A 21,117-nucleotide genomic window follows, 5' to 3' on the forward strand; every position below is an offset into this window, starting at 1 on the left:
TACTCTGACTCACCATTATATTCTGCATATCTTTATCAATGCTCTGTATTGTATTTAAATCACCTGCCTTCTTAGTCTTTTTTTCTTCCTTCTGGAATGTGTATTTCCTGAGCTGGAAGTGGGTCTTCCTTTTCTGTCTCCTCAGCAGCCTCTGGCTTAGTGCCCTTGGTGCTTAATAAATATGTACTGAATGGGACCGAACTGACCTGAGATTTGGGTTGATTTTTCTGAGATAGTTCTCAATTGCACATGCAGAAGAAGCAGCTACAAAGCTTATTAAAATGTAGATTCCTGAAATTCTGAGTCAAGAGCTCTTGAGAGAATTCTAGGAACCTGCATTTTCAACAAACCAACCAACGATTCTGAAGCATGGATGGATCTGTGCTTTCTTGCCCAGCCTCTTTTGTGACAAAATCTATTTGTGAGACAGTTGGCCAAGATGACAGGGGTCATTGAGTTCACAGAGCATGCCAAGGGGATGGGACCACACAGGGTTGGACACTAGAGTCTTAGTTTCATTAACAAACAAAGTTCTCAGATTGGCTGTGAGGTAAGGAACCCAAGGCTTCTGTCAAGTGCCATCCTCACCAAACTCCCCCACTCCTGGAGCTGAGATCATTTTTTTAGGAGTAGAGAAGGAGGGACAAATAAAGGCTTTCTGCCCATTGAAATCAATGTGAAAGTCATACCTTCCAAGAGTAGTTAGGCATTTTAGGAAGAATAGAGAGCTTCAACAGAGACTCATCACAACACTGACATTCTGTAAGATGATATGCTCAATTAGTTAATGTTTGTAAAGTGCTTTGATCTCATGAATCAATGAGATAATCCCAGGCCTTGTTTACTGAGTGCCTCTCTTCCCAAGGGCTCAAAGCGATTTATAGGCAGCAAGCCCAATTCTTTGCTCGCCAGTTCAGAGGGACACTCAGATTAAGGGGGGTTGGGGGGGCTGGTGACCTTGGAACCACGTTGCAGGAGGGCATTGTGCAGGTCGCGGGGGTGGTGGTGGTCTGGGCGGGGGAAACATCACAGAGCCCATCAAGTTCCAGGAGGTGTAGCTAATCTTCTGTACTCGCTTATCACCTGTGCAGGCTGCTTGTTGTCAGCACTTAGCACGTTGTAGCGCAGAGTTAACATCTGTTTATGAGTAGGTCTCCTGCACTTGACTGGGAGTTGCTTGGGCAGAGAAACTGGGTCTTTTAGCTTTACATGACCTGGCCATTATCCAAGCCTCCAAGATAGTACCTCCAGCTTTCCCGCTCCCTCACCACCCTCCAGCCAGACTGGTCTTGCTATTTCTCCCACATACCACACTCATTTCATTTGGGGTCCTTTGGCACCAAAGTTATTCACCACATGGCTGCCTTTACTTCATTCAAATTGCAGCTCAGCTGAGGTCCTCCGACGACCCTGACCATTCTTTTTTTTTTTTTTTTTTAAGATTTTTTGTTTGAGAGAGCGAGAGATCGATCTCACGACCCTGAGACCAGGACCTGAGCTGAAACCAAGAGTCAGAGGCTTTACAGACTGAGCCACCCACGTGCCCCGACCCTGACCATTCTTATCTAAATGTGCTACTCCCGAGTCACTCTCAAACTCATCGCTCTGCTTTATAACTGGCCTTGCTTCATAACACCTGCATTTTCTGACATTATCTTAATTTTTATTTCATATTATTTATTTATTCTTTGACATTTTGATATTATCATTTTGGGGGGAATGGTGGCTATGTTCTTTTTTTTTTTCTTTCCTATTTATGTCTATTTTATTTCTTCTACAATAGTCTGCAGGCTTTTTGAGAGTAGGGACTTTATCTACCTTATTCACCTCTATAACCTGGTACCTAGAAGGGTTTAAGTGGTCAATAAAATACTGTTCATTGAAATGTTGGCTGTTTCAGTATCTTGTGTAGCGCTTAATACTCATGAATACGTGAACAAATATAAGATAAACAGGAAATGCTGATGCTTCAAGATAAATCCCTTACCTCACTAAATCGTTGGTTGACCCGCACAAAGTGTGACAGGGTTGGATTAATATATCGCTGGTATAAACTGACCACCTTTGATTCTTAGCTGTCTTTTAGCCAATGACATACCCAGCCCGGAAACCTGTCGCTTTTTCTACTGCATTGTTTCTTATGTCTTTCTTTTCTTTTTCCACTTCCATTGCTCCCTAGTCCATGCTTTTAAAATTTCACATGTATATATTTCTTTTCTTTTTTTTTTTTTTTTTGAGAGGGAGAGTGAGAGGGAGCCTGTGTGTGAACAGGCACACGAGTGGGGAGGGAGGGAGAGAGAGTATCTTAAGCAGACTCCACACCTAGCATGAAGCCTGATGCTGGGCTCAATCCCAGGACCCTGAGATCATGACCTGAGCCAAAATCAAGAGTCAGATGCTTAACCGACTGAGCCACCCAGGTGCCCCTCATGTGTATATATTTCTATATTGCCTTTGATTTAACAACCGCCACCAGACAGCCCCATCCACAGGTCCTGCTCATCATTGGCAGATTCAGCTATCTCTCATTCTGTCATGCCCCTGCTCCAGATGCTCCAATTATTTACCCTTAAACACTCTGGCATTTCCATTTGCCAGCTGTGAGGTCATGGGCAAGTTATTTAACATAATTTCTTCTTCTGTAAAAATGAATCTGATTAATAGTACCTAACTCGTGTCTTGTCATGAAGATGAAAGGAGTTAATTAATTCATAACTGTGATTAATTCACAGTTCCTAGCATGGAGTAGGGAATTACCAAATGGTAGCTCTTATTATTTTCTTATTAATAATAACAATGGCTATAGCAATAATTGAAATGCTTTAGCTAGGGTCTCACACTCTGATCCAGGACTATCTTTCTGCCCTAATTTTTTATGACATTGGCCCTAATCTTGTTTTTTCTTTCCATTTTTACTTCTCCAAATGCCAACCATCATTCAAATTCTCCCACGTAAGAGACTCTTACTTCCTTTTATTTAAAATTTGATGAGGATGGTGTGACTGATGAGGTTGACCTTTCCCACTCTCTTGCTTTCTCTCTCCTCTGAAATTCTTCAGTTCTCCCTACTACTTTCTTAACATATCATCCTGACTGGTGATACCTGTCCCATCACCATATTTCTTTAACTGTAACTCTTGTCTTTAATTTTTTTTTAATAATTGTAACTAGAGTGCTAATAAGTGGGAAAACTTTGAGTCCCCGAGAACCCAGCACAATGTACAACTTCCTTATTTTTTCTTGCATTAGTTCCTTGTATTAGCCAACCCCTTACACTGAAAATAATGAAATGGAAGGAAAAGGAAAAATAAGGCCACCCACAGTTTGTTGTCTTTTGGTCCCTCCTTACCCATCAATAAGCCAAAGGTAGAGTGTTGGCACAATGTGTGTGTATCAAGAAGTGAAATAAAAACAGTTGAGTTTTGTCCAGTGTTTCCACTACTCTGGAAAGGAAGAATTCATATGCGTGTGCAGTCTGGAAAGGAAGAATTGTGTAATGTTACTGATTTTACAAACAAGTGAAGTACTATATTTGCTTTTAAAAAATCACATTGTACAATGTAGAAATGAGTGGTAAAATTCAAGCAAGTTTTAAGTTTTCTTTACTTAGGGGCATTTAAACCATTATAGGTAAAAAAAAAAAAAAAGACTGCAGAAAAAATGAAAAAGCTTTATATTTGGGTTCCTTTAATGCCAATTTTTTCCTAATTTTTGAATAAGCAGCCCCTCATTTTCACTTGCACCAGGCTCTGCAAATTATGTAGCTACTACCGATGAGTACTGATATTAATGCAACTTCATTTGGGGCTGGAGAATATTTGGATTATAAATGCCTTTTGTGCTCTGACTCTTATGAAATTGGCTTCTGTGACTTTACTCTTCATGAAGGGTAAAGATTTAGAACAGGCTTTTATCTACATGTTTTTGGTTCCAACAGAAAAGGGATTTGAAATGTGGTTCTTATTTTGTTTTGTTGAGTGAAATGAAATGATCTTGTTTTTTTTCTCTTCCTTGCTATCGTGTTTATGTTCAAAAGGTTATTACATCAATTCCAACCTTATTGCAGCAAACCCAATACCATTTCATCAACAAAGCTCATCAAGCCAAAACTACACGACATCCTCAAATTAAATGATGACTGGACCACAGCAAAGCCTGCAGGAGTTGGCCTTCACTGTACAAACGTAAGTAAATGTGCCCAAAGATAGCCTCTGACCTGCCTCTCTCTCTCTCAGATCTTTCTTTTGCAGCCTGGGCATATCTCCTACCTACCAGTGCCAGGCCCTGCTTATTGTGCCTGTGCATAGGAGCACAACCCCTTTGATGTCTTTTATACTATGACTTCAAGACTATGAACTTGGTACACTCTCCCAAAGCCACGCCTTCCCCTAGCAAAGTCAGGGATCCAGGGCCATGAGCAAAGACTCACGCCGAGGCAGGTTAGATGAGGGCACGTTGCCCTGCTTTAACAACCTGTCAACAACTTAAGAAGAATTGCAGAACATTTGAGTTGGCAAAGTAAAGAGATCAGCCTAAGCTGTCAAGTTGCCCAGATTTAAGGGTGTCTTAACTACCTATATAAAACTGTTCAGATCATAGGATCTCTTCTCTCCGCATCTCCCCCCATCCCTTCTGGCTTTGCGAATGCATTTCCTGCAGCTTATCAATTTCCATATCATTGATATGATTAAGGGTTAAAAAGGTATTAGTAGGCTAGAGAAAAAATTCTTTGGTTCCTTTTCATGATTGATTGCCTGATGATGTGGGAACAGTCCATCAGGGCTCGTAAACACCCACGATGGCAGCACTTCCTGGAGGGGTAGGGAGGCAGGAGGGTGCCCAGAGTATTCTGGATCTATCATTAAAATTGCCATCTTGGTAAAACAGCTTGCAAAGTTGCAGCATAGACAATCTAAGGCTTATTTCTCACACTGATCTGGTGTAACTGTTCCAGCCCACACGTGTCTTGGAAAACCATCACCTAAAAAGGACTTCTGAGCATGCTTGAGCACTGGGTAAGGAGCAGTGTTTTGATTCCAGGAGCCAGATTATCCAGACCACACAAATGCAGCTGAGGATGAGAATGTTGGCCTCAACTTAAAAATTTAGTATTCTCTCTGCCATGCAGAGGTTGCTATGCTATGTAGTGGTGATAGGGAGTATCGATGTCAGATCTATCTATGAGAAAATGAGAGCATGAGTCCCCAAAACGATACTAGTGTATATTCCCAGGATGACATCTGTTTCCACTGTAGGTTGCTAGGCAGATCATGAGTATTAAGAAACATCGGCGAATAATGGCATTGGATATCCAAGCAGGAAATGATATGAGCAGTGATTTGTTCCAGTAATATTAACCAGGCAGTTCTATGAAAGATTCATTGTGGGGAAGAGTAGTAAATGGTGAAGATGCAAGACATTCATTGGATGGCTTTGTGACTATTTAAGCAAGAGATAATTGGTGCTACAGAAAAGCAGGCAAGATGAAAAATAGGGGACCAATCGAGGAAGTTTTATTTGGATCCATTTAATATGATTTTGATGGGATATTCAATACAGAAGGAGAAAAGAAATGTAGATGGAGTAAGTGATGAACAGAAATAGGGAACACAGTAGTGCTAGGAATAAAGGCGAGTCCTGTTTGGGAAATACTGGTTTCAATGCCATCTCAGCCTGGAGGTGTAAGGAAGAATTGTCACAAAAGAGAGTTAGAGTGATGTGTTGACACAACGCCCCTGGTCGAAGAGACAGCAGGGCAAGTCTGATGTAAGTGGGGCAGCTTGGGGAGAAAAAGCCAACTCTGAAGAAACAGAGAGGTCCTGGAGAAGAAGCTCAAGCATTTCAGAGATGGTATATGTTCTGAAAAAAAAAATAATGATGATAAAATAAAATAAATAGACCCAAATCTGGAGTGCAGGGAATAAGGTCCCCTGGAAAGCTTTGAACCAAGGACAAGGAAATGAGAAGAGAGTGCTAGAAGATTTATGAAGCTGGACTCAGAAATCCCTGGCTTGGTTTCACAGTGAGACTGTGTGACCCTGAGGTTGTGTATATAGAAGAGAAGGCCAGCTGCTCAGAGGCTTTCTTTAGAGTGGCAGTGTGATTGGGGGGATGGTGCAGTCCTGGCTTCCTTCCCGTTTTGCTCTGGATGTGGGCTCAGCCCCACTTAGGCTTTGGGTCAAAGACAGCTTGCTCTTATTCTCCAAACGTGGGGGATGGATTTGTTTCTTCTGTCCTTCATTAAGCTTGAGGATTAATCCAGGCCTGACCAGGAAGTAGCCTTTCTCTGTAACCATATTATTATGTGGCTTTTCTTTTGTCCCGTTATCTGCTTCTCTGATGCCCTGTGGGAAGCTGCCTTCCCGCCCCCTCCCCGCCCCCGAAACCTGATTCTCTATTTCTCCAGTTCCCATTGTCATCTCAAACTGACACCTCCCTGAACCATTGGCCAAAATCTCATCTAGGGCTGAGAACAATAAAATGTCTCAAAGGTGCTCCAACCGGCGCATCTTCTTCCAACCGATCCATGCACAGGATAGTGAAACCAGACCCGAAGCTAGATGGTGAGCTTCCCTAGAACCTACTTCCTACAGAGTCAATATTTACCTCGTCCAGTCCCCTCGGGGCAACTGAGTTTCGGCCGATTCCCTTCTCCTGTCTGAATGACAGCATGCCTCAGTCAGTGTGGCTCTGGTCATGAAAGATCTGACAGATCTCTGAGCAGAACAGCTTGGTCTATAGAGCAAAGGAATGTATCTGAGGCTCAGAGAGGAAGTTTTCCCCACTTCGTAAATGACCTAGGGAACCTGAAAGGAAGAACTTGAGCTGAGTCTATCTAGCTAGGGGAGTGCACTAAAGAAGAAAAGATGAAGGTTGAAATATTGGTGATACAGGGGAGGGGGTGCCTTGCTAGAAAGGAAGTCAAAAGCAGTGTCTAGAAAAGACTGTTTTAATTCCTTCAATTCCTTAAATTAATTGTGTGTCATGGCATTATGTTGCATTTGACTGGTTTCTCATGTGCCCTGGGATTCCATCAATGATGGTAATTTGCACAGTGGTGTACCTTAGGGCAGGGATATGCTGAACAACAGGAAGGGGGGGAAAGGCCACTGAACCTTCCCAGGAGCAAGGCCCTTTAAGGAGAAATGCCACAGCCCACCCATTAACTGCTCAGAGGCTGCCAGTCCAATATTAGCAAGGGCAAGCAGTGATGAGAACTTGGTGGAGGAGGAGAGCCAAGGATGGCCATATCAACACATGGATCCAAAGTTCCAATACAATTGGATAGTTCAAGGGGCCACACTTCAAAGAAAACTACCTAGAACATGGTCACAGAGGCAGTTCTGTCTCAACTCAGTCATCAGTGAGAAGTTTTTTTTCTAAGAAGGCACATTTTCTGTTTAGCACTCTGTAGTCTTTGAGAATATCCTTGTGAACCAGACTCCGCTCCACCATGGTACCCATACTTGGCACTTTGATTCATTTCTCAGATATGGCAGCATGTAGTTGCTAAAGATACATGTTCTGGAATTAGGCTGTCAGGTTCAATATCTAACTTTGCCACTTACTATTGGCCATGGCATCCTACTTAAATTACTTAAGCTCTCTACCACTAGATCTTTCTGGTCTGTAGAAGGGGAATAATACCTACTCATAGGATTGTGTTGGTAACTAAATAAGATAATACATCTCAAACACTTGAAAAGTGCCTGGAACATAGTTTATTCACCACTAATGTAGCTGTTTTTATTATTCTAAGCCATGGACAAAGAAGAAAGCTGTCATATCTGACATCAACTGGCTTCGTTATGATTCAACTCAGTCCAGTTATGTAATTACCTATAGATTATTGCTTATTTGCATCCACGCACTAAAGATACACTCAAGACCATTTCATACTGTGATGTGTTTAAAGCCATCGCCCAATATTTTCAACAAGTTTCAATCAATGTGTTGCTATGCCTGATCTAACAGGGCAAGATATAGTAGTAGAGTGTATGTGTTGTGTAAGATCATGCTCTCAGTTGAATGTTTTCAAACAACATTTTTTTTCTTTTTACTTGATACTCTGTTCAATTAAACTTGGAATGTAAATTCAAATTTCAGTTCTGAGTCATCTTGGTGAAATTTCTAAGCCTTGTTGGATCTCATTTGCCTCAGCTAACTACAATAATAGTATTTATTTCAGAGATGCAGTGTAAGGATTAAATAAGCTAGCTCATGTAAAACTTAGAACCTGGCCTGACTTCTAGAAGGAGTGGAAACCTATTCATTATTATCATTCTATTAAGTTGGGCTTTGAGAGCTCTAGCCTGCAGCTTAAGTGCAGCTGCCGAAAGAAGGATCTCTGTCGTCTCTGCTGACAGCTTTCCTCCTCCCATCCTTAGAACATTCTGCATTGTACACGGAAGTGTGGGAAGCCATTTTTTGTCTTCTGCATAAAGAAAGGGAAGAATTGTTGTCACTAGGTGAGCACTGCTATCTGCTAGAATATACCACTTGAAGGTATGCGTCTCTCTCATTACAGATTACACAGAAATGGGCTTAAGTTGAGGGTGAGTGGGGCTGGACTCAACACCAGTGGGCTATTTTACAAGTCACAGCCGGGTCTTTGTCTGACCTGCGGCATGATCCATGTGTCTTCGGAGGCCTGATTATTTTAAATCATGTAACGGGCCAATTCCTCCAAACAGAAGAAAACTCTGTTCCCTAATCTTCCTCAATGCATAAGGAAGATCACCATTAAATCACTTGCTCTCTCTGAGTATCAGGTCAACGGAGAGCCAAGTAAGCCTGGACATCAAGAAGAGACAGTTGGCAAAGTTTTTCTGTGAAAGACTAAATTATGCAAACGGTCACCAATAATCATTTCACTGAACAAAAATGAGCAACGAAGATGTTATTAAAGACCGTAATATACAAGCCTGTGCCAATAAGTACATGCATATATGAGTTCAAAAATATGTCTAATTGTCATTTTTTTCACCAAATATGTGGTATTGTACTAGTTAATATACCTGTCAATTCTGTACTTCTTAAATTTTTTTTAAAGATTTTATTTATTTATTTGTCAGAGAGAGAGAGAGCACAAGCAGGGGGAGAAGCAGGGTCCCTGCTGAGCAGGGAACCCAATGCAGGACTTGATCCCAGGACCCCGGGATCATGACCTGAGTTGGAGGCAGATGCTTAACCGACTGAGCCACCCAGCCTCCATTTTATTACTGATAGTTAGTCATCACTAGGTTATTAAAATTAAGTCCTAGTATAAAAATGTATGCAGCCTGTTAATACTTGGTATGTATGTAGCACTTTTCCTCCTAAAGTTTAAAATCATTTATCTCCATTATATGTTATTATATTCTGAGTGTTCTGAAAGGGGAGGACTTCTGGGCAGTATCTCATTTCTATCTGTCTCTCTAGCACCTCCCACCACAACTAGGGCTCAGGAGCTCTTTAGTGAAAGATGAAGCTCCCGGCTGTATTCTTTCCGTACAAAAATCCCATCCTACCTCCATCTCCCATTCTGCCTCAGTAATATTCAGAAAGATCTCTTTTGTACATATTTTGAATTATTATCATTTTTAATCAGAAAATGATGAAAAATGGTTTCAGTTTTGCTAACATTGCTGCTATCGTCTCTTTGAGTTTCCGTATCTCGAGAAATCTGCTTTCACAACCCCTCAGGTACTTCATAAAGAAGTAATTTTATCATTTGTTTTTGATTCCTAAATAAATGAGGGACTTGGGGACTGTTTAAAATGAAGGCCACTTGTCTTGATGCTGGAACAGGCAGATGAAGTGCGGGTTCATTCTCATTTTCGGTTTCGCCTGCTTTCAGGCAGTAAGTACAATGAAACTTGAGCATTTCTGACTCACCTTCTGTCCTCAGTTTGTTATCACCGTTTACATGTCATTTGATGTCATACAGTGAGGCAATGTGCTACTTGGATGACCCTATTTATAACACTGTTCAAAGGGTAGGCACTGAGTCCCTAGTAAGAATAGTTTAGCAGCAGCCATTTATAGAGAAAAAGTGCTAATAAGTGCCAACATTTAATGTACTCTCATCGTAACGGATCCAGGAATATAATATTTTATATTTTTTTTCCTTTCCATTTAACCCCCCCAGCCAACCACACAAAGTAGGCAAATTACCATCTTATAACTTTCCCATTTTCTAGCTGTGGAAACTGAGGTTTAACCAAGTGGTCTATCTTGTCCACAGCCGCATAGCTAGTAACAACAATTCAAACCTGTTCGGCCAGTCCATTGGCTTAGGGTTTCAGTGAGTTCACTAATATTCATTGAGTGTCTGCCATGTGCATGGAATTTAATCAAAACCAGCCCGGGTGATACCCATCATTTTTCCAGTTTTCAAGTGAGCAACTCTACTGAGCTAAGCTAGGTCATTTAGCTGAAAAACGGTCAGCTGTGAGATTATAACTTAGATTTGGCTGACAATAAAACTATTATTTTGGGGGAAATCATCCCTGTAAAAAGCTCATGCATACTGTTCCATTGCTATTCAAAGGAAAATAGTGAGAAAAACTGGAGAAAATAGAAGCCTGGGAGATCAATGAACCTACAAAAGGTTTCTTTGGACGACTTTGGTTCAAGTTGGCCACGTTTTTTTTCTTAACCCATCCCTCCTTCCTAATTGATCCCTTTCCTCCCCTTTCCCTCTTCCACCCCCACCTTCTTCTCTCTACGACTCCTTCTACCTCTGCGCTAGCTGCTAGTTCTACAGTTTTGATGAAACCCCATTGCCTCAGTCCCATTTTTTTGTTACCTCCCCAAGCCTTGAAACCAGTTGTCAGAGGACTTGGGTGTGCCCCAATGCCACAGGCAATCTCTGCTTTTAAATAGGAAGCTTTACCCAGGGACTGCAGTTCTACCCTGAAGAGCTTTTGTTGTGTTTGGAAAAGGTAATCTAACTGATCAGCTGGGCCCTCCCAGAACAAGTTCAAACAGTGCCTTTCCCTGAAATGTCTCCCTAGGTCTCCAGGCTTTCCCCCCCCACCCCCCACCCATAGCTATTCCTCCCAGTGGAGGTGTGTTGATTGTCTTCGGTGATTTCCGGAAAGCTCAGTTGCATTACGTTCCAAAAGGAGTTCTACTGGGACATCATTCCTAAGAAAAGACAATTTATTGTTTCCAACTTAGAAGACAGACTTCCGATAAATATGGTTTTGATTCATTTTCTCATTACCTGGTTGAAGTATTTCCTGCTTTTACTTTAGGAAGACATATAATGAGTTTGAAGCTACCAAATCCAACAGGGACTTCTATGCTATATGAAGTTTATTCCCAGAAAATAAAAACATATCTCAAAATCCATAATTATGCCTCTTCTTTTAAACAGTTTCTTTTAAAGTTTTTGTTTAAATTCCAGTTAGTTAACATGCAGTGCAGTATTGGTTTCCGTTGTACAGTATAATGATTCAACGCTTCCATATAATACCCAGTGCTCATCGCAGCAAGTGGATTTCTTAATCCCCATCACCTGTTTCATCCATCCCCCCATCCCCTCCCCTCTGGTGACCATCATTTTGTTCCCTAGAGTTCAGAGTCTGTTTCTTAGTTTCTCTCTCTCTTTCTCCCTTTTTCCCTTTGTTTTGTTTCTTAAATTCTACATATGAATGAAATCATATAGTTTTGATGGTACTTGTTAATTTTGTTTTTTCTCTTCCCAAATAAAGGCAATATACTGGTCAATCATAATAATTATCTGACCGGGGGAGCCTGGCTGGTTCAGTTGGAAGGGCTTGCAACTCTTGATCTTGGAGTAGTGGGTTCATGCCCCATGTTGGCTGTAGAGATTACTAAAAAATGAATAAAAGTAAAATAATTATAATTGTCTGACCAACATTAAAAACTTGTCACTTTGGCAGTCTAATAATGTATATATCTTTGACCTACCTAAGTTATTGGCTTTGATCTATTTTCCGTTCATTTCATGAGATAATAATAAAAATGTAAAATGGTATTAGTGATTTTTATTATTTTTAAATTGTAGAAGAGTTTATTCAATGAGGACCTTCTTAGAGGCCAGTTCTGATCCAGAAGTTGTTCTTTACCTGGTCTGGTGGAATTTCCTCATAATTATGCATAGATTAATAGTCAATCAAAGGCTTAGGGAGACCCCATGCAGATTTCTAGACTTCTTTCTCTGCATATGGTACTCTAACCAATAAACCAGCTGTCTCAGCCAACCTGTACTCAAGCCTGACTCCTCAATTTAGGGAGAACTCCATGCTCTGCTTAGGTTTTCCCACTCTGTGCTGGGATACAGGTACTTTCTGGCAGAAATTCAGAATGATAGTTAAGGCCCACCTCACTTGTTTTCCTTTCTTCAAGGATCATAGTTTTGCACTATCTGTTGTCCATAGTCTGGAAAGAGTTGTTGCATTCCCCCCACACACACACCTAGTTTTCTAGTTTTTAACAGCAAGAAAGCGAGTTTAGTACTAGTTACTAAATCATGTCTGGAAGCAAATTTTCAGAAAAAAAACAATAAATTCTTCTATGTAGATTCTGCTATTCTAGAATACAAAAGTTACCATATCTAGGTAATAATGTTTTATGTTTGTTTTTCCATGATCCTATTGCTCATGCAGAATTTATCGAGAAGATCTAATCGTCACTTAGTTCTATAAAATAGCAATTATAAACCATCTGAGAGATCCTGTGAGTTGTGAAAAGACTTAATTACAGCCCATTTTATTGATTTCTCATCTTGTCAATATTCCTATATCCAGATTTATTTTTTATAACAATAACAATAAAAAATGACTACATATTGCCCAGATTGAATGCCCACCATTTCCCCCAGATTTGCTTTTTGATGATTTGGGTTGGACTCAAGAATGTAATCCATAAAAGAGCAGGAAGACTTGCCATCATTGAGGATTTTCAAAGGAATGTGATGCTGTCTATAAGGGATAATTTCAGTGGGAAGATCAAGTACCATCAGGACAAGAAGAGCACTTCCCAGCAGGTCAGGCCAACACAGACTGTAGTGATTAAGTTCTGATATATTTCCAAGGAGAAAACTCATCTCCAATGTGCCTGAGCTGCTATTGTTGCTATGTTTTCATTCACTTCTTCTGAAAGCATAGGCTCAAAATCTTTTATCACAAATCTTTGAAACTAAATGTGCTATGAAATTTAGTTTTTCTGGTTTTAGAAAGGTAATACCTTACATAGTCCATATATTTCATAATATCTCCAGCTGAACTGGACAACAGGAGAAATCACACTCTGATATATCTGCAATGAAATGAATAGTCTCACTAACTGGGATAAATAAATAAAAACAAAAAAGTTTTTAGAGATTTGTAGATTTGGCAGTCACAGATAAGGAACTAAGGATATGTATTTTGAAGGCCCCTAAGAAGCCTTTAGGAAATGCAATATGCTCAGATATTGATGTCATCAGAATATGCACATACACATTATTCAATAGACTAAATTGTATGTCAGAGAAAGTGACCATTTATATTGAAAACAATAGATAAATTTCTGTAGGAAACTTTTTCTCCTAATTAATGAGTTAAAGTTAAAGCTTACTAATGAAACAATAGCTAATATTGAAGGAAATACAAAGGTAATTAACTCATTATCACGAATAATTAACAGTAATGATTAACTGTAATCATACTGTTCAGGTATTATGACATCAAGTGTTTTTATAACATGATTGTTTACAAAGCATTTTCAGATAGTATTTGATTCTTACCAGAATCCTGTGGGGCAAATAAGATGGATATTATTATTTGTCTCCACTTGCAAATGAAAAAACTGAGGCTTAGAAAATCCACATGCCTTGTCAAAGACCATTCAGGCCTCACACTTAGGGTATCTGATGGCAAATCAAGTGCTCATTTCACTGTATTTCCCTTTGAATCCAAGCTTTCATCATAATATATTTCACCTTATTGTAGCATATTCTACATTGTCAAGAAGTCATTCATTCCCTCTGCATGGGTTAAAAAGCCCTCATTTATTCATTTACTCATATATTAAAAATAATATATGGAGATCTGAGTTTCGCTATATTCTTCCAAAAGGCAATTTTTGAAAGCTACTTAGGTAAGAATTCTTTTTCTTTTAAGATTTTTTAAAAAGATTTTATTTATTTATTTGAGAGAGAGACTGAGAGAGAGAGAGAGTACGAGCAGGGCAGAGGAAGAGGGACAAGCAGACTCCTGGCTGAGCAGGGAGCCCAACCCAGGGCTCTATCCCAGGACTCTGGGATCATGACCTGAACTGAAGGCAGATGCTTAGCTGACTGAGCCACCCAGGCATCCCTCTTTTTTTTTTTTAAGATTTTATTTATATGAGAGAGAGAGAGGAGGGGGAGGAGCAGGGAAAGAAGGAGAGAATCTCAAGCAGACTCTGTGCTCAGTGCAGAGCCTGATGTGGGGCTTGATCTCACAACCCTAAGATCATGACCTGAGCTGCAATCAAGAGTAGACACTTGGGGTGCCTGGGTGGCTCAGTCGTTAAGCATCTGCCTTTGGCTTAGGTCATGATCCCAGCATCCTGGAATCAAGCCCCACATCGGGCTCCCTGCTCAGCAGGAAGCCTTCTTCTCCCTCTCCCACTCCCCCTGCTTGTGTTCCCCCTCTTGCTGTGTGTCTCTCTCTGTCAAATAAATAAATAAAATCTTTAAAAAAAAAAAAAAAAAAGAGACACTTAACCAACTGAGGTACCCAGGTGCCCCAAGAATTCTGTATTTTAGCTGAGTTGGGACTGTGACTCTTCCCTACAGCATTTAGAAGGGTGTCTAAGAACTTATGGTACACAACCAATGCATTTTATTTTTAATATATGAGTAAAGAATAAATGGAGGAAATGCTCTGGATTGGCCACTCCTAGAGCCCCTGACCTTGAACATTGAACCACACGTTCTTCTGCACTATCTGCTTGATAGGAATATAGAGGGTGAATGGGATCTCTACATTCCCAAGATAGTGATTAACAAGGGCATCCAGGGTAAGCTTGTACAAACTAGCTATTCCAGTGCATACCATACAAGCATTATCTTCTCTCAGTGGAGGGGCCTGAACCTTTATAAATCAGGGAAAAGGACATGCAGAAGGGAGAAATACAAAATCATACAGCAAGTCCAGGCCTAATTAGGAATAGACACAAGTTCCTTAAGCCCCTTCTCACCACACTGGCCCTTACAGTGAGTGCACATGACAGGACAGAGTGCCAATCCAGTACCTGAGCGCTGGGCCTGTGGTGGTCCAGCTCAGTCAGCTACTTGGTCTCTGTGAATTCCTCTGGGGACTTGAGTGACACAGACTGAAGTTGATTGAGATTGAGGTATTTTGTTTCCCTTGTCTATAATTTGTCTCCAATCAGACCTTGGCCAATTAAGATTCTCCCTGCTCGCTTTTAGTTGAAGGCAACTTAGGTGAGCTACATCTCTAGTCCTTGTCCTTAGTACTGAGGTTATTGGCTCTAAAAGCATCCATGGAATGAGTCATGTGCTTGAAATAATCTCTGGGGGAAACCCAATGGGCAAGCTGCCAAGTCAGATGCAGCTGACCTTTGGCTAAGAAAAGTGCCTGAAACTTAGTGGGCCACCAATTTCAGGTCATTCATGGAATCCTAGAATCAATCAATTAATTAAATATTTAATAAGCAAGCACTGGGGATCTCTAGATTAAGGGATCTATGTTTACCTAGATGGTAACAGTAGAGTGATTAGGAACCAGTGTCCTGGGATGAGGCCCGTGCTCATGCTTCCTCCTCCTTCATGGGTAAGGATCACAGAGGTACCTTAAATATCACAGAGTGCTTTATTCTATAACACACTTGTTAATATGTCTACAACGAAATAAGTATATATTACCACTAATCGGGATGTGTATAAATGTACATGCTACATTCATATGTATGTGAACACTAAACTCATGTAATATAAAATGCTTTTCAAGAAATATCGTATTTGTATATGCAACATGATTATTCTTAAGTTCATCCTGGGCATATTTCCAGTGATTTTCTTGAGAGTGAAACATGATTTCCACCCAATATTCAGCCTACAAAATGAGAATCCCTCAAGAAAAAAAAGAAAAAAAAAAGAGTTTGGGAATTCTCCTTACCTGGAAAGAATAGACATCAAATGAATTGGGAAGGAGAAGCAAGGATATAGAAAGAACTCACTGATCTTCAGAGAACCTCAAAAGGCCTTTGTTTAGGCCTGAGCAGGGATTCCAGTCGGCCGTCCTGATCTTTGGGTTGTTTGTCCATCCCTGGTATTTTTCACAACAAGGTGCTTTGCACATTTTCAACACTACAAGGAAAGGCTTCTTCATGGCCCAGAAGCCAGTGCCATTCTTATCCTGCCAATCTTTCTGCCCTTAATTTCCTTCTCCTCTTCATGACTTTCTTGGTACTCAAAACTGCTGAACTTGTTTATTTTTCCAATGGCCATCCCTAGTCGTAGAAATTTCCTCTGACCACCTTCCTGTGAATGGAAAAACCTGCGCCTCTTGTGTCCCACCAAGCGTTCCTGTGTTCAGCAGGAGGGTTAGGGCTAGGATTAAGGGAGTTGTTATTTGCTTACAAACCCCTAGAACTGGAGTTGAGTCTTTGAGAATACTAAACAAGTTTTGAGTGCATTGGAGGGTTAAAAAAAAAAGATCAAGGCATAAAGGACCTATTAAGGCATTTTTAATCCAGGGTTTCTTAATCGTGGCCCATGGACTCTTTGGTGGTTCGTGAATGGGCTTCAGGGACTCTGTGGGCCTCCTGTAATTGGAAACAACAAAATAAGTGTAAATGAGTGGAGAAAGCTTTCATTTATTTTCAAAGGATTTTGTGATCCCAAAGGATCCCCTAATTAGACCAACAACAACAACAAAAATCCGCCAAATAGAATGGCTGGAGGTTTGGGGTTTCAGTGACTCTCCTCCTGTCTTCAGGCCCTAACCTACTGAGAATAGGTAAATGTAGCTAAGCTGGGACCAAAGAATTCATGGTAACGAATGGTGGAGAATGGACTGAACAATGGTGGTTTAGCTTGTTTGCTCACAGTTATCCAAGAAGAAGGAAGAGAGTAGGGGCAGGGCAGGTCCTGGCACCTTGTCTCTGCAAGGCAGTGACCCCACTTTCTGCTGGCCATGTCCCACTGGATTGTTACCGATTACTAATTCACCAAGTAAAGTCATCCATCTTCTTTTAGGGAGAATCAAGTAAAAGGGGGGGAAGAAAAAGCAGAAATAATCCAATACTAAGTGGGGGGGTCTGTTCACCTCTGTGCAAATGTGGTATGGGAATATGAGTTCCTGGAATGTGATGGGATATACATCATTCCCAATCCACTCTCCACTGAGCCCTACAGAAGTAAAATCAGTAAGTTCAGTCAGTGTAACCTTTGGTCTAACCGTAGGTGAGGCTGCTAACATCTGGCCTTTACCCCTTCCGATACCATGCCTAAGCACAGTAGCTAAGAGGGCAGGCCTGGAGCCTGACCCCTGCATTCCATTCCTAGATCCGTCACTTGTGTGGCCTTGAGCAAGTGACTAAAACTTCGTGCCTTTATGTATGACATGAGCAGTTAATACTTAAGAGGGTTGCTATAAGGAATAAGTGAATTTGTACCTGTAAAGTGCTTAAACCTTCTTTGGTACAAGGCAACAATTAAAGTTACTTGTTACTTGCTAAGGCTTTGGATTTTGCCCAGTAAAAAATATCCTTCGAAACTTTTCCTCCTATCCATACAATTTTACAGCATATGCCATAAAGATTTTTATATAAAGCCTTACCCATACTGTGTCCTCCTCATTCCACTTTCAAAATTATCTACAAAGTGTTTAGGGATTGGCTAAAGGATGAGATACTCTCCAGCATTAAGAGTTACATTATTGAACACTATTTAATGATATAGGAGAGATAATTTATAATACATTGTTCAATGAAATAGAATTTTCAAAACAGTATGAAAAGTATGATAAAAATTTTTCTTACATAACAGATACATGTTGATAAAATGTTGGGAAGAGTTTACACCAGAGTATTAGAAGTGTTATTTCCAATTGGTGGAATTTGGGGTGATATTTATTTTTTCCTCCTTTAATTTCACAATGATTACACACTTCTCTGAAGTTATTTTTAAGAAAATAATTCAAGTTCAGTGCCTTCAAGAAAGTATTTGAGACCCTATTCTCATTCCGACTCTATTAATGATAATATTAATGTTTTCACTGTGCTAAGCCTTAGCAATATTTCCTCACATTTTAATTGGTTAAATAGATTTCTGCTTTTCTCATAGAATGAATGCCACTTAACATTGGAAGAGACACGAATCGTTACAGTCCAACCTCTGCACACGTCGCAGATTTCACTACTGCTACCTCTTTACCCTACCGCCATGGATTCAGATATAGTTTCAGCTTAAAAGATTTCATAGACTGAGATCCAGAAATTCAGGGGCAGCAATGTGGACTGTTAGTTTTCAGGTATTTCTTACTGGTATTAAATCAAGTCAACCCTTAGGAGACTGGAACAATAGAAATATTGCATTTTCTCTAGAGTAACCGAGTATGGGTATTCCCTGTTTTTCCAAAGTTTGAGTTATACCACTTTGCTATTTAGAAAGAACTACTTTAGTACCAGTTTGCATTAACTAAGAGAAATAGGAAAGGGATTTTCCCCATTAAGGAAAAAGGCAAAAAGGGAAAGTAGCATTCAGCATTTATTTTGTACTGAGCCATTATAGAGGCAGCGCGACACTGAGCAGCCCCACCAAGCTCCTTCCCCTCATTGATACTCAGCATCTCAGCATCCAGCCGCCATAGCCTTGAACTGTGTCTGTGAGCATCTGGGCTTATTTGGATTTATTTTGTGTACCCATTAGTAAAATGTGTCTTAAGGTATCAGAGAAGCTTAAGATAGGTTATTTTGGGGGTCTGGGAAAAACACAAACATATAGGTGCATCATTTCCTGGTGGCGGGGACCAGAGTGGCCAACGGCCTGCAGAGCAACGTGTCTGAGCTTTATTGTGACTGCTGTGACCCATGCCTCACCCATGACTCCGCATCTGTGAGAAAGGCACACGGCAGTGGTAAGAAACACAAAGTAGGTGAAAGACTACTATCAGAAATGGATGCAAGAGCAGGCTCAGAGGCTGATGGACAAAACAATGGCTGCATTTCAACAAGAAAAGATACCTCTTACTCCATTGTCTGCTCCTCCTCCTGCGGGGCAATGATCCCACCACCTCCCAGTTGCCCTGGTATGATCCCAGCACCCAATATGGGGGGCCCTCCTATGATGCCAGTGATGGGCCCTCCTATTCCCGGGATGATGCCAATGGGACCTGCTCCTGGAAAGAAGCCACCTATGGGAGGCCAATGATACCTGCACCCCCCCGGTGATGAGACCACCTACCTGTCCCATGAGGGTGCCCAGTCGTCCAGGACTCGACCAGACATGTAAGAAGGGACAGGAACCTCTTTATACCCATTTTATATTACTTGTTCTTCACCAGGAGATCATGGTGCCGTGACTCTGGGTGTTTTCTCACAGCAAGACAGGGAAGACTTGCTCCCCCTTCCTATCAAAGAAAGAATAGTTTTGGCAGGGGAAGAGTGGGACCAAAAAAAAAAAAGCAATTTTCATTCGCATTGTGAAATATGAAAACAAAATTGTCAACTGTTTTAGTTAAAAAAATTTTTTTCCATATAAATTAATGGTACTTGCTTCTTTGGTGTACGCCACTTGGGGTTATGAAAGTTTTCATCTCTATTTTTGGAGAGCAAGAGAAACTTGTAATTCCTTTTTTTTTTTTTTTTTTGTGGATAAGGTTTAGACACGTAACTAGAGTGACTACTTTCCCCCAATTCTCCGTCCTGCAGGCCATCTTTCATGATCTCCCAGCAGTGTCTTATTTCTTTCCACTGTCACTGCCATTACCCTTGTTCAAGCTCCCTTTATCTCCTGCCCCATCCCCCTGAAAGTGGCATCTTCCCCACGGATCTCTTTATTTCTTACTTGCTTTAGCACCACTTTTTAAAATTTTAACCTTTAAAAAAAATCTATTCATATTGCTGTGAGTACACCTCCTCTGTTTGTAATGGCTGAATACTGTTTTCCAGTTTGTACTCAGCACGTTTGACTTTTGTGGTATCAGTAATAGACACCTAGACTGCTTCTAATTCTCCACTATTGTAAGTAACACCACAATGAACATCCTCATGCAAGTCCCTTTGTGGGCCTACCTGTCCCAGGGATATGTTCGCCCTGGATAATGGGGTATATTTACCTTTAATTTGATTAAGTACTGCCATCATGACAGTTCCAGGCCAACCTCCAGTCAGTAATGTTTAAGGGTCTCTACATCTGCAAGCTTCTGCCAACATGATCTTTCTCTTTTTGCAAATCTGATAGGTACCAAGTGATATCACATTGTTTTGATTTGTTTTTCTGCCATTTCCAGTAAGTTCGAACATCTCTTTCTAGTCAGCACCACGATGTTTGAATGTGCACTTATAGTTACAGAAGTGTACCCAGTCAAGAATGTGAGTGGGACCTAAGATCCAAGCCATGCTCTGCATGCCCTGGCATGACTATGACCTATCTGCAGAAAGGGCTGACTTTTGCTGATTTGCACCAAGGCAACATATGGGCTAGCCCTAGTCCAGATCACATACTTATTAGTCACTTAGGTTTCAAATTCTGGGAATATCTTGCTCATATCCTTCCTCCCCCCCCCCCCCCCCCCCCATTCAGTTGAAGGTCTTGTAATTTCTTGTTAATTTTTAGTCATTTCTTGCATATTATAATCCCTTTTTGGTTTCAGACATTGCCTATTTCTTCTACAATTCTGTCAAATTTGTCCACGGTATTCTTCTTTTAACAGAACTTCCTAATTTTGACATACTCAAAAAAACAGTTTTCCTCTTCATGTCTTTTAATTCTGGGATTTTTGCTTAAATCCTTCCAAACATTAATTCACAAGTATATTTTCCTGCATTATTTTTTATTCACTTGATAGGGTTGCATTTCACATTTAGGTATTTCATCTTTGTGGGATCCACCTTTGGCTATGATATAAGGTAATCATCTGATTTTATTTTTCTCCACATTTGAAGACCCTT

At 40.6% G+C, this 21,117-nt stretch overlaps 1 pseudogene; it reads left to right on the forward strand.

Moving 5' to 3' along the window:
• Window positions 1–19,526, forward strand: part of LOC118010850 — a 36,688-nt pseudogene extending 17,162 nt beyond the window's left edge.
• The last annotated feature ends 1,591 nt before the right edge of the window (window positions 19,527–21,117 follow it).

Source organism: Mirounga leonina, unplaced genomic scaffold (genome assembly GCF_011800145.1).
Source record: "Mirounga leonina isolate KUSES-001 unplaced genomic scaffold, KU_Mleo_1.0 Mir_129, whole genome shotgun sequence".
Taxonomy (NCBI): Eukaryota; Metazoa; Chordata; class Mammalia; order Carnivora; family Phocidae; genus Mirounga; species Mirounga leonina.